Raw genomic sequence first — 10,040 nt, forward strand, 5'->3', positions numbered from 1 at the left:
GAAAGGTTAATTAATAGACTATTTCTCATGAACCCAATTAATTACAAAAAACAAGATCAAGAATGAAAATATTGTTTAGTTCTCTATTATATGGTCATACATAGGTAGAAAAGATCTAAAAAAAAAAAAAAAAAACACTACCTTTGTGTCAATGACACCAAATATTAAATCTAGAGTAAATTATTTCTAAGTATATTTTTAAAATTTCTTATAACTTTAGAATAATTAAAATATTAAAATAATATTTAATTATTTTTAAATAATTAAAAAATTCCAAGGTGACTCAACCAAATCAAAAAGTTATCAGACCCAATGAGTTCTGTTAAAGAACCAGTGAGTGCATTATTATTTTAAATTTTCTAGAAAATTTGTATTCTAGAAATAATCTTGTAATATTATAAATAATATTTTAATAATATTCAAGGGACAAATCTAGAAAAGTATATAAACCTCTTCATTTTATAAGGCTAGCATACATTTACTATCAAATTGTTTTAAAGATATGATAAAAAATAGACAATAGACAATACTATATTGTACTGTAAAACCTAAAATTTCAAGCCCTGCTATTCATGTCATTTAGCTTCACAGTGCCCCAAAATTAGAGGGACCAGACATCCGCTTTTGAACAATTTGTCCCTCGTCCCACCGCGTTTTAAAAAAGTTCCGATTTTTGGAAAGAATGCACCACCAGGTGGGAGAATAGGAAGGGAATATAGGGTTTTTGGCTGCTATGTGGCCATTTCTCCAGAATATGAGTTTTATATTATTTTTGTTAATTTTATAATGTTAAACTGTAATAATAACAAATAATTGTTGAGAAGTGATTATGGAAAACTGCTTATCAAAGTTTGCATTGTTGTCAGGCCCTGCCCTGCCCCGTCCCCTGCTCCCCCCCCCCATGTTGTCTCCCTTTACAAATGTTAAAATCTGGTCACCCTACCCAAAATGCCCTGATCAAAAGTTTCCCAGCTCGCATCTGACCTGGCTCCCATCCTTCAAGAAAAGCTCTCCCTTCTCCCAGTTCCTCCCACAGGGCCCTCGATCTCATTGGCTTCCTCTCCTAGCCAACTATTCCAACAAACCAATCACATGGTCCCAAGGAGACCAAAGGAAGCAGGGTTTTCTCGTGCCCTGGATACTGCAAAGCCTGCCTGCTGGGTCTCTTTGGTTCATTGTGCTTCTACGTGTAAACCCTCTGTGTGTGTTTTCTTCCCTCACTGTGTAAGTACATGTGACTAATAAATTGCTACCCAAGGTTATCTGTCTACTGTCAGGTGTCAGGTATTTAACCTTCGCCTGGTATTCAGCACAGGGGATTCCTCCTTCACAATAGGATTAATAGGAGGTGTGCAGAAATAGGAATATGGTTGCAAAACTATCTAAGAAATACTAGGAAGTACAATCCAGTTAAGTACCAAAATAATAAAATACTATGACCAATGTAGATTTATTCCAGAAACGAAGGCGTTTCATGTGAGGAAATCCATTGTTCTATTACCCAATAATAGTTAGAAACCTCATAAGCTTGTCATTGGGTCTTGATATTTCATATATCAATAAAATTAAAACGTTTTATCTTTGACTTAAAGTATATAAAAGCAAATTATGTAACTAAAAGGTGCATACCCCATAATATTCTGAAAAAAAGTTTTAAGAATTAAAGGAAAATAAATAAATGTAATAAAAATGATTTTTAAAAGTCAAGCACGTTTTCAATAGAAGAACATAAATATGATTAAATTAAACCCCACAACCTTGCAAAGAAGTCTATCAGAACTTCTATAACTTAATATCTCAGAAGTTCCAAAGTTTGCAATAGGAAGAGAAAATAAAACCAGCATAAACATTGGATCAGAGGTAAACTTATTTTGCTAAATTGATATGTTGCATGTTTATAAAACTCAAGAGAGTCTAGTGAAATATAAAAAGCAATGATAAACTTGCTATTATGAGAAAAATATGCTTATTTTACATATTAAATACATTCAATTTTGTATGTACTGAAATAAATTCTAACATCTGGAGAACATGTAGAGCTGAGCAGCATGAATATGAGCTGCATGCTATACAGAGGCAGTATTCTGCTGTATGCCAGAATGCTGTATGTGCATTGAACAAGATACTCAGTTATTCTTGTTTCAGAATCACTTGAATACTACATGGGTTAATATAATGTGGAGAAAGAGGGAGTTAAAGACCTTATAAGTATGAAGAAATTAAAAACTATAAACAAGAAGAGAAAAATATAGTCAACTTGAGAGAAAAAAAGTTTTCATAGAATAATTATTCTTATACCACTTTTTCCATCAAGTCAGCAGATATTAATGGACTTGGACAAATTTTTGGCAATGCAAATATAAATGAAACCTAATGTGTTTCATATATAATCCAAACAGCTTTATTTATTAACAAATTAAGCATTCATATTGACAAGAAAAAAAAAACTAATACAAGCAAAAACAATGGGTAAATCATAAAAGTATACACTTAAGACAAATGTGGATGACTATTAAACATATGAAAAGATGTTGAAAATCATCAGTGCGAGAACTGTGTGAGCTAATGAAAAGTAAATAAGTAAATATATATATTTTTCGTGCTCACTCTATTGAAAATAGGAATGTCCACAAAATTTTCAAAAAGTCAATGTGAAAATTGTATTTGAGGAGAAAGAGAAATTCAATTGTTTTTTCTTATTTTTCTTTTTTTTTAAATTAAGTAATAGCTATGTACATTAATGCAATTCTTGGGTACAATGTGGTGTTTTCATATACAATTTGAAATATTTTCATCAAACTGGTTAACATAGCCTACATGTCATTTTCTTAGTTATTGTGTTAAGACAATCATATTCTACTCTTAGAAAGATTCACTTGTACCCTTGTAAGATAAACCATAGAAGTGATCCCTATAATCACCCTCCCTCCACCCATTCCTCCTCCCTTCTCCCTCCCCCTCCCCATACAACTTAGGCTGTTATTAGGTTACAGATTTCATATGAAAGCTATAAATTAATTTCATACTAGAGCTGTGTACATTGGATACTTTTTCTTCCATTCCTGTGACACTTTGCTAAGAAGAACACTTTCCAGCTCCATCCATGTGAACATGAAGGACATAAAGTCTCTTTATAAAGATCTTTCACATCCTTTGTTAGGTAAACTCCCAAATATTCATCTTCTTTGGCACTACTGGGAACAGAATAGAGTCCTTGACTGTTTTTTCGGTTTGGCTGCTGTTGGTATATATAAAGGCTACAGATTTATAAGTGTTGATTTTGTAACCTGAGATGTTGCTATATTCCTTGATCACCTCTAGGAGTTTTGTAGTCGAATCCCTGGTGTTTTCCAGATACACAATCATATCATCTGCGAAAGGGAAAGTTTAATCTCTTCTGACCCTATACGGATGCCCTTAATTGCCTTTTCTTCCCTAATTGCGATGGCTAAAACTTCCATTACAATGTTAAAGAGCAGTGGAGACAATGGGCAACCTTGCCTGGTTCCTGATCTGAGTGGAAATATTTCAATTTAACTCCATTCAATACAATATTGTCTGTAGGTTTACTATAGATGGCCTCTATCAGTTTAAGAAATGTCCCTTCTATACCAATTTTCTTAAGAGTTCTGATCATAAAGGGATTCAACTGTGTTTTAAAAAGAAAGGTTTATATGAATGTATGTTTATAATGTTTAGGTACATTTTTTATAAGGAGGAGGATCCAAAGAGTGTACAATTCACAGGCTGGCAACTGGAGTATGGCAGGGGAAGGAGCTGGCAGATGGCAGACCCTGACAATATACAGAATGTATATCATTTCACTTGTTATTCAAGCATTCATTTATCATTTGAAGAGTGAAATAATTCTTTAAATGAATGCTTAACAACAATGAATGGAAGTTAACACAACCCAACACAGAAGATTTGATCAACACAATTAACAAGAGAAAGGTACAAAAACATAATAAAGAAAAGCATTAAAAGATTAGGTACAAAGCATAATAAAGACTTAGAGCACATTCTTTGATACGAAAGATTTAAAAATGTTCAATAAATCATCTTTGGTTAAAGAGTTATACAGATTACTGATAAACAATGAATTATCTAATACTTGAGTACATACTTGGAAAAAAAATCATAATTTTATCACTTAGCATGTTGGCAAATAAAATATGTATTATAGGATAAAACTTTTAAAAACTGTGTATTGGGAGAAATATAGAAAAATGCATTATTAAAAAATATAGAAACTATAAGGAAAATAGTTACATTTGACTATGTAAGCATTAAAAATTCCCAAGTAAGAAAAGTTATCAAGTTAAAATCAAGTGACAGATTGTGGAAGACTTTTGCAATATATTTACAACAAAGGACAGTAATATACATATAAGTTAATTTCGCATTTTATATTACTTTATGTCATGCTTAGTGTTTAAAAAGTTTCTTTATAATTATGTAATAGAACATTTTTTTTTTGAGACAGAGTCACCCTTAGTAGAGTGCTGTGACATCACAGCTCACAGCAACTTCTAACTCCTGGGCTTAAGAGATTCTCTTGCCTCAGATTCCCAAATGGCTGAGACTACAGGTGCCTGCCACAATGCCCAGCTATTTTTTTGTTGCAGATGTCATTGTTGTTTAGCTGGCCCAAGCTGGGATCAAAGCCTCCAGAGTTGGTGCATATGGCAGACATCGTAACCACTGTGCTATGGGTACAGAGCCAGAACACAATATTTTATTATATTACAACTTAATACTTTTTGCTTGTAAAATTGGAAAAAAAATTAGAGATATAAAAAAATTGTGAACATGAACTTTCCACATCCTCTTGGTGAAATTGCAGGTTTTTCCTTGATTGAAAATTTGGAAATATATTTCAAAATCCCTTAAGGTGTTCATATCATGTAAATCAGAAATTGTACTTCCTTGTGGAAATCAGAATTTTTCCTTGTAGAATACTTAACATTTTCAAGACATATACAAGTAGACACAAAGTTGTCCTTGGGACAAAAGTTTATAATAATAAAAACTACATAAAAGTAGTCTAGAATTTAAATAATAGGCACTAGGTCCGTTGATTATGTCCAGTCCTTAAAGGCAATGCAGCACTTATTTTAGAAAAAAAGGTTATATGACATACACGGTAACATTTATGGTGTTTAAACTCACTTGATCCCAGAAGATATTAACTCATCACTGTATTCACAACGTTTGCCGAGATTGGTGGCATTATGTGTAGTGTGTTTTATAATTCTTGCTAAGAAAAATTTTCTAATTTTTCTACAAAAATTAATTTTACAAAATACTTTAGATTGTTTTAAGCACCTAATATATGTGTTCCCTTGTTACCTACTTACCAATTAATATATTAATCTCTTCATATTAATTTTTTCAACCCTAATAGGAATCCTATTAAATATTATAGGACACATGGGCAGACTGAGTTTTACATAAATACCCTCAGCAGGCCATTGTGGGCAAGAAACAGCGGCACCTCAGGATTCACGGGACAAGTATCCATCCTGCTACCCATGCCCCTGGTGTTGCCTGGAACAGTGCCAAGATGTGATTTTTGGTGATTGTTTAAGAAATAAAAATTTTAGCTCAATATTTCATTTGGGAGAATGAAAAGACTGTCATTTTTTGTTTATTTTTCTATCATCTTTAAGTGAATACTGGCTTGAAATGTATGGTATCAACTGTAATTTGGTAATACTGGTGTCCCTACAGCTGTTGGCTGCTTAGTAATAGCCTAACTAACATTTATGTTCAGAGAAAACTCATTCTTCCTAACTCCTCTGTTGATTTTCCCTTCAGCCACTCTTAGCTGAATTCCTATTTATGCATTACAGTTAAGGCAGGCCATTTTTTGAAGACCATGATTTTGAATATCATAATACTTAATCTTTCCAAAATCTCTAAGAAATATAGATTACTAGTTCCATATAGGCTTATAGAAATGATGGCATTGGAACTAAAACCCGGTCACGTTTGTCCCCCAAAACATTGTCTTTAGTAAGCAAACAAAAGTATTTACATTCTTATTATTCTTCTTACAACGACTAAGAAGTACCCTTGTAGTTTGCCACCCAGCATCACAGATGTTCACTTTCTCAGCTCTGTTGCTAGGGTGGAAACTTTCCAGAAAACATTCCAGAGCTGAATATGGACAGAGAGGGTTACAAATAGAAGGATTAAATTTGAATTCCATTTACAACTTTCGTGACCATGAATGAAGAATTTAAAATGATCTGATCTTCATTTATTCATCTTTAAAATAAGTACAGTAATATCTCTTTCTCTTGGTTGTTAGGATGGCTAAATTAAATTGCATAAGAAGATAAGTATGGTCTTCGAAGTAATAGACACTTGTAAGGTATTATTTGATGATGATAATATTAATAATTTTCTTTATGCAGTAATTCACCCATGTTCGTCTTAATAAATCAAACTAAAATTCTATTGGGAATGCTAATAATTTAGGAAATTGATGGATTTTCTCCTCATTTTTCAGCTTTTTATAACCAATACCAGCTCCCAACCTCACCCCCATGTGGCATCATTATCCTTATTATTTTATAAGTGAGACATATGGGCCTGTTTTTTTAAAGACAAATTAAAATATACCACTTTGCATTAAAACATTTAAAGGCTTAATGGGGTGGCATAGCATTCACTTCTTTGAAGAGAAAAATCACACTGAACAGAATTGTATAACTCTCTAAACCACTCAGCTCCTCAAACGTTGCCTGCAGAATTCTCTATCAGATATTAATCATTCTGAGAAATTCATATCTCGGAGAGTTCTGTTGAAGTAGAGAAAACTTCATTTTTTTTAAAGGAGTAAGTTGCTTTTTGCTCATTTAAGCTAAAATATTTGCATTTCAACTGACATTATCCTTTTGAGTTTTAAGTTTTTCATCATAGTTCTCACAGGAAAGTGGCTCTTGAACTGAATTCTCTTGTTTTTACACTTACTTAGGAGTCAAGAGAATAGTCTGAAAGCATAGATATAGACAGTGATTATTTGATTATTTTTAGATTACTAAAAAGTCTACATCATGAAAATACATGGCATTGAACCACAAAGATGAGACAGTGTTTTCTCCTCCACTACACCATGGATTCCTAACACTGGTGGCTTAGTGAGAGCACTTGCAATACTCACGATAATTACAGACACCAGGCCTCTACTTAGACCCAATGAATAGGAACTCCTGGGAAAGGGACAGTTGTCTTTAATTAGAATGGGACTAGTCTGATGCATGGAAGGTGAAGGATCTGCTAGATGAGAAAGCAGGGATACCTTCTTGATCTTACAACCTAAGGTCCAGCATGAGGTAGGCCTTAGTATTATTTTATAAATTAATAAGTACATGAATTGATCTCAAATCAAACAATAGCAACTGGCCAGAAGAAAAGCTTTAGACTTATAAAAAGAGTTAAAAAAAAAAAAAAAAGTAGAACTCTAAATCTGAAGGGAATGTTAAAGATTAGTCTAATACTCATAGTTATTATATGAAGGAAATGAAGACCTAGGGAAGTAAGCAATGTTTTCATGGCCACACAGACAAGGTTCTCAGTATAATGTCAGACAACCTTCTCCATCTTATCTCTCAGTGGTCAAGTTCTTCCAAGGTGATTATGTTAAATAAAATTTATGAGAAGCTATTGTTTTGAACTGAGCTCCTGCACTAGGCCCCAACAGACCAGAGAAAATAAGAATGGAGTCACTTGTTAGATGTCATGTAATAAAACTGAACTTATAAACCAGGCTAGTTTTCCAAAGAACAAGAAATTTGCAGCAACTAATCATAAGGGCTGGGTCAATATGAGCCTGCATGGTAAGGAAACCCCCCTGGGCTTTAACCTTGTAAGGAAAGAAACTGAAGTAACCTGAAATTAACCAATCTCCTCTGCTATTTCCTTGTTCCTACTCAAGCTGCCTTACAAAGGTCAGTTATTCTGCCATGCCCAGCAGAGCCTATTTCATAGATAGGACACTGCTTAATGAATCTCTAATAAAACCCAGTTAGATCATTAAACTTAATTTGTCGAATTTTTTTGTTTTTGATAGTTTATGCTAAGGGCTTTGGAAGCAGAAAATATTGAGTTCAAATTCTAGCCATAACATTTATTAGCTGTGTGACCTGGACAATTACTTAACCTTTACAATCGTCACATCAGCAGATGTAAAAAAATGATATAAATGCTATATTCAGTATTTGACATACTGTAAAATTTAGCGTATTTTAGCTGGCTCTTCTGTTGGGTAGAGTTTTCACCATTGAAAACATAAGCATGTTTTGTCAAAGAAGGCTCACTGTACCTCCACTATACAAATACGCTCTTCCGTGGGCTGTCTCATTCAGGTATCTCCCAGCCCTCAATCTATCAACGACATCTTTAAATCTGCAAATTCTAATACAATTACATTGCAATACTATCATTGCCTTGAAATCTTAATTCCTCCTCTTTGAATATTTTTATGACCTGCATTATTTTATCTTTCCAGTGATGTTGGAAGACTCTAAGTCTTACTTGAAAGCTAAAACTAACAAATCTAAATTAATTAATTAATTGAATACCAGTTGAATCTATAGGGGAAAATTGTAATATCTAAAACACTTTTTCTAAATTAAAGCTGTATAGTTGTATTTTTCACAGTCTGTGAGTTATATAAGATCTTAACCTTTTATGACAACATAAAAATAATTTTGAGTTTATCCCAGGAAAGCAAGATTGGGTCAACATTTTTAAATCAGTCATTGTGAGCTCTGGCCACCTGAGTGCTTGCTTGCTGCTTAGAACTCCGTCCGTCTAGCCCCCGCCGTGATAAGCGCCAGCAGAGCCGCAGCAGCGCGTCTGGTGGGAGCTGCAGCTTCCGGGGGCCCCACCGCCACCCCACCAGGATTGCTGGAATGGCCTTAGCCACAAGCCCTTTAGAATTGTTTCAAGATGGGATTATGCATCAGAAGCAATCAAAGGAGCAGTTTTTGGTGTTGATTTGGGTACCACTAACTCCTGTGTGACAGTTACAGAAGGTAAACAAGCCAAGGTGCTAGAGACACTGAAGGTGCCAGAACCACCCCTTCAGTTGTGGCCTTTATAGCAGATGGTGAGCGACTTATTGGCATGGCTGCCAAACGACAGGCTGTCACCAACCAAACAATGCGTTCTATGCTAACAAGAGCCTAATAGGCCAACGATATGATGACCCCAAAGGAAAGGAAAACATCAAAAATGTTCCCTTTAAAATTGTCCATATCGCCAATGGTGATGCCTGGATTGAGGCTCATGGAAAACTATTCTCCGAGTCAGATTGGAGCATTTGTGTTGATGAAGATGAAAGAGACTACAGAAAATTACTTAGGGCACACAGCAAAACATGCTGTGATTACAGTCCCAGCGTTCTTCAATGACTCACAGAGACAGGCCACAAAGGATGCTGGCCAGATCTCTGGACTAAATGTGCTTCCAGTGATTAATGAACCCACAGCTGCTGCTCTGGCCTATGGGACTTGACAAATCAGAAGACAAAAATCATTGCTGTATATGATTAAGGTGGTGGAACTTTTGATATTTCTATCTTGAAATTCAGAAAGGAGTATTTGAAGTCAAATCAATGAATGGAGATACTTTTTTAAGTGGTGAAGATTTTGACCAGGCCTTGCTATGATATATAGTGAAAGAATTCAAGAGAGAGATAGGGGTTGATTTGACTAAAGACAATATGGCACTTCAGGGGGTGCGGGAGGCTGCTGAGAAAGGTAAACGTGAACTCTCTTCATCTGTGCAGACCAATATCAATTTGCCATATCTTACAATGGATGCTTCTTGACCCAAGCATTTGAATATGAAGTTGACATGGGCTCAATTTGAGGGGACTGTCACTGATCTAATCAGGAGGACTAATGCTCCATGTCAAAAAGCTAGGCAGGATGCAGAAGTCAGTAAGAGTGACATGACTAGGATACCTAAGGTTCAGCAGACTGTGCAGAACCTCTTTGGCCAAGCCCAGTAAAGCTGTCAATCCC

General features: G+C 34.6%; 1 pseudogene; it reads left to right on the forward strand.

Moving 5' to 3' along the window:
* The window catches only part of LOC100954314, a 12,216-nt pseudogene that overhangs the window by 1,406 nt on the left and 770 nt on the right, over nt 1–10,040 (forward strand).

This window comes from Otolemur garnettii, unplaced genomic scaffold (assembly GCF_000181295.1).
Source record: "Otolemur garnettii isolate 467f Iridium unplaced genomic scaffold, OtoGar3 scaffold00059, whole genome shotgun sequence".
Taxonomy (NCBI): domain Eukaryota; kingdom Metazoa; phylum Chordata; class Mammalia; order Primates; family Galagidae; genus Otolemur; species Otolemur garnettii.